Source organism: Sebastes umbrosus, chromosome 22, assembly GCF_015220745.1.
Source record: "Sebastes umbrosus isolate fSebUmb1 chromosome 22, fSebUmb1.pri, whole genome shotgun sequence".
NCBI classification, from domain to species: domain Eukaryota; kingdom Metazoa; phylum Chordata; class Actinopteri; order Perciformes; family Sebastidae; genus Sebastes; species Sebastes umbrosus.
In genome coordinates, this window is record NC_051290.1 from 20,352,408 (window position 1) to 20,364,924 (window position 12,517).

Genomic DNA, 12,517 nt, shown 5'->3' on the forward strand with positions numbered 1-12,517 from the left:
TGACAGTATTTTTGCATCGCAGCACAGAAACAGGGGTATTAATGGAACAGTTCAATATGCAAGCCATAAAAAGAATCTTCATTGGGCTAGTTCTTCACGCTGATTAGAGGCTATAATCTGATAATTATATGCATGTAAATTTGTCAGTGTAGTCCGTTTCTTTCTGTGACACACACACACACACAGACACACATCCATGCATTTCTAACAGAACTAACGCCAAGAAACCGCAGCTTATTCCAGGGGAAACAATCAACAAACAAAATCTAATTTGCAATCTTTTCATTTGCACCTCCCAGCTTTCTATTTCGACATTTAACAGCCTTTTTTTCCCCCTCCACAGCCCATTGCATTTCTGCACAGACCCATTTATGTAGCCCCACACACACACACACACAAACAAAGAAAGTTTTATTACTCGCCTCTTATACATTTGTTTGTTATTTCCACTGTAAATTCCAGCAGCGCATAATGCATCGAAGCAGCTCACCATCGGAAACATTTGGCTCGCAAGTTTGATTCTTTTTCTCTAAGCGACACATCCCTGAAGCCATTCCAGCCCTGTGTCTTTACTGTACGTCTGAGTGTATTTGTCAAGGCTTTACACTTAAAGAAATATAGACAAATGAGGCCCAGCATGTTTTTCTCGTACTTCATCGACTGCCGCCGATGGCTGGTAAAACGGTCTGCGAGCAGTTAACTGGGAAATCATTTCGGAGACACTATTACTGACGCAGAGGAGAGAAATAAAAGCACAATGACATGCAAATGGCTTCAAGAGCAGAATTAGAAGGCGGGAATGTGTGGCTGCTACATGTGTGAGACTGTGTGTGTCTGTCCTTGTCTCTCGTTATCCCTAGATTGAGACAAATAGTCGGGGATCTGCCCTTCTATCTAAACCTCCACACCATTTACCCCTGACATCACAGTGTGTGTCTGTGCGTGCGTTTCATTTAGCCTTGTAAGAGTGTGTGTGTCTAACTGCAGCGTGTGCTGTCCTGATTTGTGTGATAATATTGCATGTGCAACCATGCAATCATGCCATGTCTCTGATTGAATGTGTATGTTCAATCATGCTCGTGTGTGTGAGTGTGTTTTTTATGTGTTGCTTTGCATAGAGATTGTATGTTCCATGTGTATGTGATGTTAATGTGTGTGGGGGTGTGTGTGTGTGGAAATGAAAGCATTTGACACACTGGTGATTATGTGCGACATGTTTGTGCGCAAAGGTGCTCAGTGAGCACGTTTCAGTGTTGCTTATATTTAGCCGCCGTGTCACACAAAGTCATGACTCATTTATACTCACCAGATAAAAAAAAAAAGTCCTTACTTGATGACAAACCAGCCATATGACAGATGAACATTAAGTGGAGCTGAGGTGTAGACTTTTAGACTGCTTGTTTGATTCAATCCAAATATTTTAATTCCTCAAAATCTCAACCATCTCGTAAAAAATGTCTCCTTATTTTCGCTGTCTGTCTGTCTCTCTCTCTCTCTCTCTCTCTCTCTCTCTCTCTCAGACACACACACACCAGTTTACATTCTTGCTGCAGGCAAGGACACGTTCTTCAGCTGCACAGCTGAGGCCTAACTAATGTGTTGGATACCTTTCCTTCCTCATAAAACATTTGCAAAGCAGATTTTAATAGGTATTTCAAGTGCTGCATTGTTTACAGCTTCGTTTACCTGCTAGCGGTGTTATTCTTCTTTGCCTTTGCTGGCACATGACGGCATTACTGCCACCTGTAGATCAGTGGAATAGTGTAAAACCATTGGCACAACTGTCCGTTATTTGTTTCCCCCCAAGAGTGTTCTGTCTAGCCCCGCCATACTGTGCTGTGATTGGCTAGTACTCATTGCCTCGACTGTTCGGCTCATTTTCACCTTTGATTTTCAGACGGGAGAAGTTTGTCTAGAGGGCTTTCTGCCAGAAAGGGTTTCTTTTAACCTTTTAACCTCTTTAGGTTTGTTGCCTAAACTTAAGGTTGCCTAAACTTAAGAAATATAATATTCCTAACTATGTTTTCATTAGTGTATAATCAACTGTAACTAGGAATTGTTGTGTTTTCGTTAGCTTAGGATGAGCCCCTTCATATCTACATAGAGAGCGGGTCCTCTCCATGGAGTCTGTCATGTTGCTTCGCCATGTTTCGCACAGAAAGGACAAACCAAACACTAGCTCTTGAGAGAACCTTTCACGTTTTTACGTCACCTGAAGGCCACCGTAGTTCTCCGACACACTTGTGAAACTGTAGAAACACGAACGGCGTTACCACGGTTTTGCACTCGGCGGCTCGCGTGACCACAGTCTTTGAAAGGGAGGAGTGAGCGGAGGTGTACTCAGTTGGTTGCAATCTGCAACCACACCACTAGATGCCGCCAAATCCTACACACTGTCCCTTTTAACAACTTAATCTACTCTTGTTCATTTTACGCTAGTTATCACAGCGTAGGAAAGCACACTACTATCGCCAGATAATCCGCCAATCACAGCACAGTAGGGCGGGACTAGGACGAACACTCTTGGAGGTTACAAAAACTCCAGAGGGCATCTTTAAATAGCTGAATCTCAGCTTCAAGGGTAATTGAGACATTTCACATCTGCAGTATATTGGTCTCATCTTTTCTGAAGAAGTGAAAGGCAGCACTTACACCTCATGGTCATTGTTGCAATTCAGTTCCAGTGTGCTAGTAAAGAGCAAACAAGCGTGAACGTCCAAAATACTTCGGCTCATACTAAAGCCTGACCGTGTTAAACAAACATATCTGAGATACCATGTGCTTAGTGTTCAACTCTTAGAAGCAAATACCATCTGCTTAAGTGTTAGCATGCACCTGACTCGAGTGAGCCACATAAATACTTAATATGGAGATATTTCCTGTTTGTTGACACCACCAGTGAGTTGACCAGTGAACCAATTTGCAATAAAAAAGTGGATGGATTCGTTCAGCTCAGGGTCAGTAGGGCGACTCCCCTGCAACTGTTTCTCACTTTGAGGGGCTAATATGGCATGACCGAACCGGAGCAGGTCTGCCCTCCTTCTGATTAAGTGCAGCATTACTCAGGATGAACTAAAAAAGATCCTGCCAATCCTTCTGTTTAGTACTCAGTCCTAGCGTTAGTGCGCTTCACTTTAACACGACTGATCTGCGGTCACAGTCACGGGAAATGTTCTCAAAATCATTGACCTTTGCCCTATAGATTTGTGGTAATTCCTTTTAAATGTAATCATATCCGCAGGTAAACTGATTGTGAGTTGCCCCTGAATTAAACCATAACAAGCCAGTCAGTAATGAGATTTTCTCCCGACTGGTGAACTCACTTCATCCATCACCCAGCAGTAGGTCATGTTAGTTTATTTCATTCAGCAAGGTCACTCTCCCTGACGACAGGACCGGGTGCCAAACCACTAGAGGTTTGATTAATTGTGAGGCAACGAGCCACAAAGCCGTGCGCGCTGTAAACGGGATACGTTCGGGTGAAATGATATATCAAACTTCTCCTTGCTGGACCTTGCTTTGAGGGAGGTCTGACTTACTAGGTTAAAAATACACTGGCCCACAGCAGGGGTAAAAAATGGAGCGAGAGTAAAGAGGAAGAAAACAAGGAGGTAAAAATAAAGTCAAGAAAAATGCATTGAAGTGGGATGAGCGGTAAATGCTTCAAAAAGGTGGAGATAAACAGGGAGGGGAGGCACAGATTGAGACACATTTAGAAAATCAGAAAGTGAATGAAGGACAAAAATGGAGTCCTGGGTGGAAATTGTGATACGTGAAAAACCAATTCATCCGTAACGCAACCAAATCTCTGTCCCAGCTTGATGTTTCATCTCCAGTGTGTGATTGTGTTGACGAAATGGACCTGCACATATGTGAATGTTGGAAAACGACTTAATTCCAGTATCCAATATCTCCAACGTGAGAGGTTCTGCCTCAGTAATGGGACACACACATATTCGCACTCACAGCTGGTTTTCCATTAAACGCCCATTTCCAGCAGCCGTCGGCGCGGCGGGGAAATCAAGCGCTCGACCACCGTTTGAAGTCGTATCAGCTACACTTGTTCCTATCACCGTGCTATCACTCCATCCACTCCTCCCTCCTATCCCTCACTAGCCCCTCTCTTCCTCACTTATCTCTCTCACGCCCCAGAGATCCCCGGCCTCCTCTCTCTCTCTTCTCTGCCTCCCTCTCCTCGCACGCCGCCACTCATCTGCTCACTCTCCGTTAATCATTCCGTCTTTGCTCCCCTCTCTCAGCCTGGCATGACCCACGGTTGCTCGAGGCACCGAGAGGTTCGCTTCACCCTTGTCATACCAGCCGACTTTTATCTCCTCCTCTTCCTCCATCTCTCCTTCCTTCTACTCTCCCTCCATCTGTGGTGAACACGTACTCCGATCCTTTCCTTAAGCATAACAAGTGTTATCACTGTGTAAAAATACACTTAACATCCCAGTGAAATGGAAGTTAGAGCGTCTTTAGCTTATGTCCCCAGCGAAACGGAATATTTGAGCGGTGTACAGTTACGAGAGGGATTTAAATCTAATCCTTTGTATTTGATTGGACCGCTAAAAAGAGGGCGGGCTTATTCTGTGATCACACTACGAGCGTCAAGTCATTTTCAATGGAAGCCAGTGACATGAAGCTACAAACGGAGGCCCGACACGACGCGCTACAAATCAAAGCTGAGCTGGTCTTAACTTTTTTCAGCGCGCCAATGACGCGGTGAAGAGTCAACCAATCATATGGAGTTTTTTTCCACCCTGTTCCGTTCCATGCGAAAAACAAATGCCATTAACCCGTCTCCATTGCTATTTAACGACATAATACATCAACAAGTGCTTGAGCGACACGTCAACCGTGACTCGGTGACAATGCAGCTGGCCACGTTTGGCCGCTTTGTTGCTTTTCTCGCTCGTAGTGTGAACACAGAGCACACACACGTTCCTTGTCGTTGCAGTTTGATCGATGGATGGATTTCATGATATTATTGGTTTAAAGTGGTTGGTACTAGTTTACGTAATTGCATATATTGTTAAATAGGTGCAAAATATGACCGGAGTTGTGATCTAAAAGGGTTAAAAGAGCATTTTTCATTTCATCTCGACTTTAAGTAAAAGTCTGAATTCAAAATAAGTATTAACACAAAAATGTGTGTGTCGGTATCAAAAGTGAAAACATTCAATATGCAGAATGGCCCCTTAAAGTGGGTTAAATTATTATATACAATATCTACTTCCTTTCTCTCAAGCTCTTTTTTCGTTTTTCACACAACTGATTTTGTCACATTTTGTTTGTACAACCAAGTGTAACACCACAAATACTTTTATTTATCATCTCTCCGTCCATCCATCCATTTTTGCCAGGTCACAAGGATAGCAGGCTAAGCAGGGTATTTCAGACGTACATCTCCCTAGCAACATTTTCCAGCTCTTCCTGGGGGACCCTGAGATGCTCCTAGGCCAGATGAGATATAATCTCTCCTGGGTTCTGGGTCTACCCCAGGGCGTCTTAACAATTGGACGTGCCCGGAGAACGTCTCAGCGCCCAGGAGGCATCCTGATCAAAGCGGCGGCTCTACTCCGAGCTCCCTCCGGACATCTGAGCTCCTCACCCTATCTCTAAGGCTGAGCCCAGACAACCTACGGGGGGAAACTCATTTTGGCCGCTTGTATCCGCGATCTTATTCTTTCGGTCACTACTCAAAGCTCATGACCATATGTGAGAGTCGGACTGGTAAATCGAGAGCTTTGCCTTCCAGCTCAGCTCCCTCTTCACAACAATGGTGCGATACAATACCCGCATTACTGCTGACACCACAACCAAATGCCTGACCATCTCCCGCTCCATTTTACCCTAAAGATACTTAAACTCCTTCCCTTGGGGCAGAGACTCACTCCCAACCCAGAGGGGGTTTTCCAGCAGAGAACCATGGTTTTCCATTTCTTTATTATTGAATCATTTATTCAATATTTTTCTCATCAAAATTCCACGAAAAGACCAAAACCAACCGTGCTTTCTGTCAGCTTCTCAATGCTTTGCAACTTCCCTACCTTGTTTTTGGCACTCAACCCCAAGGTCATTGTTGATTTATGTGTTTTTATGAGATTTGTTGAAAATAAGAAACAGAATATTACCAGCCCTATCCTTTAACTTGCAATATAAGCTGCATTTTAACATTTCACATTTCAAGGTGGAGCTACTTTAACTGCTTTATATACTGCTGGATAGTCAATCTAAAACAATGTGTCAATATTTAATAAGTTGATTATATGTTTTGTACATATAATCTTACTCTGACAAGTAACTAATAACTCCAGGTGTCAAATAAATGTAGTGGATAAAAAGTACAATATTTTGTATTTGCAGCCCGGTCGCATGAAAAAGCGTATTGATGATTAATAATTCGCAAGGCATTTAGCATGCAATAAGAACGCCGTTCTTGCTTTTGGCGTGTCATTTGTAAATATTTCTAAATATGCTACACTCAGAGCTTGTGACGTAGAATAAAATGTGAGAAAGGCCACTTATGGCGGGCGGGAGGGGATGGGTCCAACAAACACAGGACTTTTAACCAGGAGACCGGTGTTTTGTTTTGTAAGTTATGTTAGTGACGTTTGTGACGTGTTTTCTGAACTTATGTTACATTGTTACTGTATGTATTGTACTTACTTTACGTATTTATTTGAAGCCCAACCGTGATGTTTTTGCAGAACCCGACTAAGTGATTTTGTTGCCTTAACCTTTCAGCGGACGTCACCGTCGTTTTGTTGTGGTGCGTACAGATGACACATGAAAAGGCTAAAAAGCGTCCTCATGCCAGGCGGAATGTCATGCTATTCATACACCTTTACCACTATACCACCTTTGTGTAAAATGGAAATGCTCAAGTAAAGCACCTCAAAACTGTACTTAAGTGGAGTACTGGAGTAAATTTACTCAATTACTTTCCATCACTTCCCTCCATAATCGTTACTCCTCTTCCCTCTCCCCCCGTTTCATTCTCTTCTCTTTTCTCATCCTCCCTCCTCTCTTCCCTCAATTCCTCATCCCTCCTCATCTTCCCTCTTCCTCCTACAGGATTCCATCTTTCTTCTCCTCTTTCCTTCTTCTTCCTCACCCCCCCTCCTCTCTCTCTCCTGCCCCTCATTTTCATGCCTCTCTCTCTCTCTCTCTCTCTCTCTCTCTCTTTCTCTCTCTCTCTCAGTCCGTTGCTTGCCGCTGCCGGAGCCACATCACAGTCCTCTTTTCTGCTTCTTCATCGGGAATCACACACTCTTCTCCACCAGATAAGGACAAAGAAAGCCAAAAGAATCAAGGAAAAAAGCGAGAGGAGAGGATTGATAAATGAAGTGAAGTGACTGGGTGGAGGCAGGACAAGTGAAGGGGGGGAACAAAACTGAAGAAAACCTCCCTGAAGGAGAGAGGAGATTTCTAAAAATACAAGGCAGCTTACTCCCTGCATTCTGTTATTCTCTCTCTCTCTCCCTTTTCTTTTTTTTTTTTTGCAGCATCCCCTCCTTCATTCAGTACCTGTTCTGTGGGATTAACATGACTTAAAATTCAATCAGCCTACAGCCTGACGGAAGAGCGACAGAGGAGGCAGACAGAGCGCTGCAGCTGTCGAGACCGAGCGAGGGGACGGCCAGCGGGAGGAGAGAGAGAGAGAGAGAGAGAGAGAGGATAGACAGTGTGAGATAGAGATAGAGAGGAGAGAGAGAGAGAGAGAGAGATGGGTGTTTTTCCACGGGAGCTGAGATAGAGAGAGAGCCACGGAGACAGGGCGATGTGACGGTTCCAGGAGTCGCGGTGGTATGATCCGGAAAACAAGGTTAGTAATTCCACCTTTTCATCTGGCGGAGGGCAACAAAAGGGGGAATGCTAGATAAGGATGAAAGAAGCAGAGAAATGGATAAAAGGACACCAAGTGCCTGCATTGTGCTTTTGAAGTAGCAAAGTGAACACCACAGGAGCAGATAAACAGGAGGAAAAGAGAAAAAAATTTAATCAAGGATTTTCAATTGAATTCAAGAAGAAGAAGAAAAAATCGGGCAGAAAGAGAGAGAGAGAGAGAGAGAGAGAGAGAGAGAGAGAGAGAGAGAGAGAGAGAGACTGCATATATGTAGCTGCTGCTGCACTAATGTACATATACACACACTCACACAGAGAAACACAGTGAGTGCACGGCTTTAGAGCAAGATAATGAGATTGTCTTCTTAAAGGTGTCGGCTTTTGGAGTTTGATTGACAGGCTAGTGTGTGTGTGTGTGTGTGTGTGTGTGTGTGAGGGGTAGACTTCTGAACTGTCTGACATTCATGGCGCTGATCAATAGCCCAGTTGTTTCATTAGACTGTGTGTGTTTGTGTGTGTGTGTGTGTTTGTGTGTGTGTGTGTGAGAGTGGAGGAGAGAGAGGGATGCAGAGGCTGTGCGCGCTTGCAGGAGAGTATCACTGCATGACTACTTAGTGGATGTGTGCGTGGTGGTGGTGGTAGCGGCGGTGGTGTGTGTTCAAGCATGTGCGAATGAGCTGCATGGATGTGTGTTTGTGTGCATGTGTGTGTGTGTGTGCGTGAGTGAGAAAGAACAAGACAATGCAGCCTGCTGAGAGGCGTTAAGAGGGTCTCAGAACTATTGATTCTCTGTGACAGACAGGTGAGGCGGGGGGGAGACGGAGAGGAGAGAAAAAAAAATTAGGGGTGGCAAGGTGGGGAGGTAGGGGGGATTTAAAGAAGCCATGATCGACAGTGGGAGTCGTGGAAAGAGGGATGGATGGGGAGGGGGGGGAGAGAAGAGAAGGTCAGATGGGAGGAGGAGAAAAAGAAGGATGAGGCATAAAAGTGATAATGGACTCCAATATTTGTGCGATTTATGCGAGCGCACACACAGAGGGTAAAGAAGGCATTAATGGAACACATGTAGAGTGCACACAGTTCATCCTCTTCACACTCCGTGTTTCTCCTTCTTTTGCAGGTTTCTAGCCATCCCTCCATCTCTCCAAAAAAACCTCCCTCCAAGGTCATCAATGAACCAGTAATTCAATGTGGGAGAACAGACGCCGATCGCACCGTGCCCAGCGTGGAGAGCCCCAGTGACACACCCTGGAAATCACTCCGGGGGGGAAGTGAGGGATGAGAGGAAGAGGAAGGGGGGCAAGAAAACTGAATGTGTGAAGCAATAATAGGAGAGAGAGGCAGATGAACAAATAAGAAGAGTGAGGGTGGAGGAATTAAAAAAAAAAAAAGGAAAGAGGGAGCGAGAGAAGGGGGAAGGGGATGAGGAGTGGAGCCGCCGACTCCAGGATTCCTATTCTCTGCCGACTCAACTGCTCCAAGTGAAGTTGAATACAGCCATGAGGAAATCGTATCATGACGCCATAAATAGGATTTCGAACCAAATGGATTTTTTCTCTCAAACTGAGGTCTCTATTTCGGAATACCGCGCCAGGATTGAGCGAGTAATTCGGGATTTTCCAGGTTTTCTTCCATCTATAGAAGCCTAAGAGGATATCGTGGGATTGGAATTTCCGCAAAACTCTTCTGGTTTTTCTGACACTGACCTACATCCTACAGCCTCCTTTTGATGTGTGCGGGGGGCGCGTGCGTCTGAAGGGGGGAGTAGGACAGGTTTCAGCACAAACACACAACCCCTTCCCCCTCCACCCCCCAACCACCACCACCTCCAACTCCAACTCCAACTCCCGCTGGCCCAACACAAGGAGAAACACCTGGGGCTGTGCTAAACACACACACACCACACGCACATATAAACCTGGATAACATGTGGAGCTGATTCGGATTATAGAGCCGCACAGACGGAAAAGGTAACATGCAGTTTCAAACACACACTCTAACACACACACACACACACACACACACACACACGCATGCACACAGAGACACACATTGGCCCGGTAAAGGTGAATCCACGTTTGCATGGTTAGCCCTCTTGTGCTGAATCATTGAGCACATCAATGCAGTGAACACCAGCACCCACTGGACTGGGAACTCTGTGTTCTCTCTCACACACACACACACACACACACACACACACACACAAATACACACGCACACACGGGTCTATAAATAATGAACAGATGAGCATTCATACAACACAAACATCAAGTTTCAGAGTACACACAGAACTCCCACATGGCACAGTTTTCTTTTCTTATCCTTCTACTCTAATCCTTCTACACCTCCGAGTCCCCATGTTTTATTTTTTTGCTCTACATCCCCCTACCCTACTGAGAATCTCTTCTCTGTGTGTTTCTGTGTGTGAGTGTCAGCCAGCTGTCCTGTATCAGATTACTCGCTAGGTGCGTTTTAGCTCGGCTTTCATCACCTCGCCTTTATGTAATCTCACCTGGCGTGTCGTGCGCGTGTCTATGTGCGGCGAGAGCGTGTGGATGCAGGGCTGAGAGTGTTTGTGGGGCGGCATCGGCGGCGCACAACACTTCTCCCCTTCGTTTGAGGCTTTTTACATAAGCTGCATGTGAGCGCACGCACGCAGATTTGGCACACTGACACAGGAGATCAGACTGACTGAGTGGATATATGGGAGGATAAGAGGGCGACGAAACGGAGACGGGGGAGTGCGAGAGGGAGGAGGGGAAGAGATGGGAAGGGTGGGGTGACACACGACACAGTGATGGGCACCGAGGGGGGCTCAGAGAGGTCAGATGAAAGGATTGAAACTAAGAAGAGGTGAAGTGATTGACTTCTTCAAGTGACAAGAGACAGATGAATGGAAGAAACGGGGAAAAAGTCAAATAGATTAGGAGAGAAGGAGTGAAATTCTGAAGGGGCTCATGGCAGAAGAGAAGGAGATATAAGAGCAGAGGGAGGAATAACAAGGAGACAGGATTTAGAGAAATGGAGGGATAAAGAGGAGCAGAGGAAGATATAACAGAAAAAGATTGAGACATAAAGTGCTCGAGGAGAAAGAAATGACATTGAGAGGAAAATAAAAGACTGAAGGATTGATTGATTAAACGATAAGTGAGATAAGACTCCAAGAATGATGAGTGACACGATGTTAAAGAAGGTTAGAAAAGAGGCTATAATGATAAATTAACGGCGATAAAAATAGAAAGACGGAAGAAATAATTAGAAATGACAGATGGCCATCATTATGTAGCCTTGTACTGTTACACCATTGGCTACAATTAGTCTTACATGACCCCAAAAAGTCTGGGAAACATCCCCAGCACCAGTAATGAGCTATTTAGAGGTATAACTACAAGGGGAATATGGTGTACCAGGGGGCTTTTCCATGTAATAGACGTGCCAATTATGAAGCCCAACTTTGGGGAAAAGTGAAATTCCACCTTAGAGGAACATTAATTACCCTGCAAACAAAAGAGATTCGTCTTAAAAGACAATACACTACATGTGGAACTATTTTTATGAACAATAAGCGTTTTGAATAACCGAGACAGGGCTCGTTACGTGCTCTGTTGATCGTTTACAGCGGTTTTGACTCCTGCTTTGAACAGGGGCAGCTCTATTTCTGCAAAGAATGATGGCTTGAATATTTTTAACAAAGAGGCCTTTTGATATCCATTAACCAAATCCTAATTCTATAATTGGACTTGCTCTCGTGCTAGTGATAGAATACAGAGCAGGTAAAGTGTCACAAGGTTCAAACAGTGAAATAAAAGGCAGAATAAAAGAGCGTTCTCTAAATAAATGATCTTGTTGTTAGCGCGGGTGTCTGTCATTGGGTGGCTACAGTAAGGGAGATGCAGGAACAGATGGGATGCTCACTGTTCAAAGTAGGAGCCTTGCCAACACGAGCAGACTGGCAAGTGAATGAAGGACTGGAAGGAGAAAAAAAATGGCAGGCATTGGGCTACTTATTGAAAGGGAGTAAAAAAAAAAAAAATTGCAGATCAATGAATTGACCGTTCGCTAAACTCCACTCCTGCTTAGTTACTGTTGCTACGCCTGTCAAGCTTTCTGTTCTTGCACGACACAGTTTAACAGTGAGCCATTCTACAATTTAAATTTTTGAAATAATGGGTCCTTGATTTCAGACAGAAGTAGACAAAAGCAGGCTTCTAGTTTCCAGCCAGCGAACGCCGATTTTGCATCGATATGACAACTGTCACTGGCAGATTTGATCAAGTGTAACTAGCGAACTAATTAAGCCAACGTTAACTCCCTGAGTTGGTTGAAAAACACAGTCTCCAGCTGACTTTGTAATGTTTCCAGCTTTATTGTAAAAAGAAAATCCTGCAAAGATACACTTGATGACTACACACACACACACAATATCTGGCTAAAAGACTTAGCTGAGCTTACATACTTGGACAAGAGGATGACATTTTGGTATCTTTTGTTCATATGTTTGGCAGGTTTTCTTTTGTAAACGGAAACTACGCCCATCTTCAAGGGGATTTCTGCAGGAATGAGTCCTAAAATCTGGAAATGAGTTAGCATTTTAGCACTTTAGGTTCCCCTCATCTGGAAGTCAAAGGGTTTTGATTAAATGCCTGAAATAAGCCAAGTTCTGCTC

General features: G+C 44.5%; 3 protein-coding genes across 7 annotated transcripts in view; 2 read left to right on the forward strand and 1 right to left on the reverse strand.

The window, feature by feature from the left end:
• The window catches only part of LOC119481208 (serine/threonine-protein kinase pim-1-like), a 1,020,488-nt gene that overhangs the window by 636,975 nt on the left and 370,996 nt on the right, over nucleotides 1-12,517 (forward strand). The window lies entirely within an intron of this gene.
• Nucleotides 1-12,517, reverse strand: part of pcxb (pyruvate carboxylase b) — a 370,637-nt gene that overhangs the window by 99,165 nt on the left and 258,955 nt on the right. The window lies entirely within an intron of this gene.
• Nucleotides 7,191-12,517, forward strand: part of LOC119481191 (leucine-rich repeat and fibronectin type-III domain-containing protein 4) — a 45,362-nt gene continuing 40,035 nt past the window's right edge. Inside the window, exons 1-2 of the mRNA XM_037757906.1 lie at nucleotides 7,191-7,831; nucleotides 8,972-9,821. The gene's annotated coding sequence lies outside the window, so the exon portion shown is untranslated. The remainder of the gene's footprint in view (nucleotides 7,832-8,971; nucleotides 9,822-12,517) is intronic.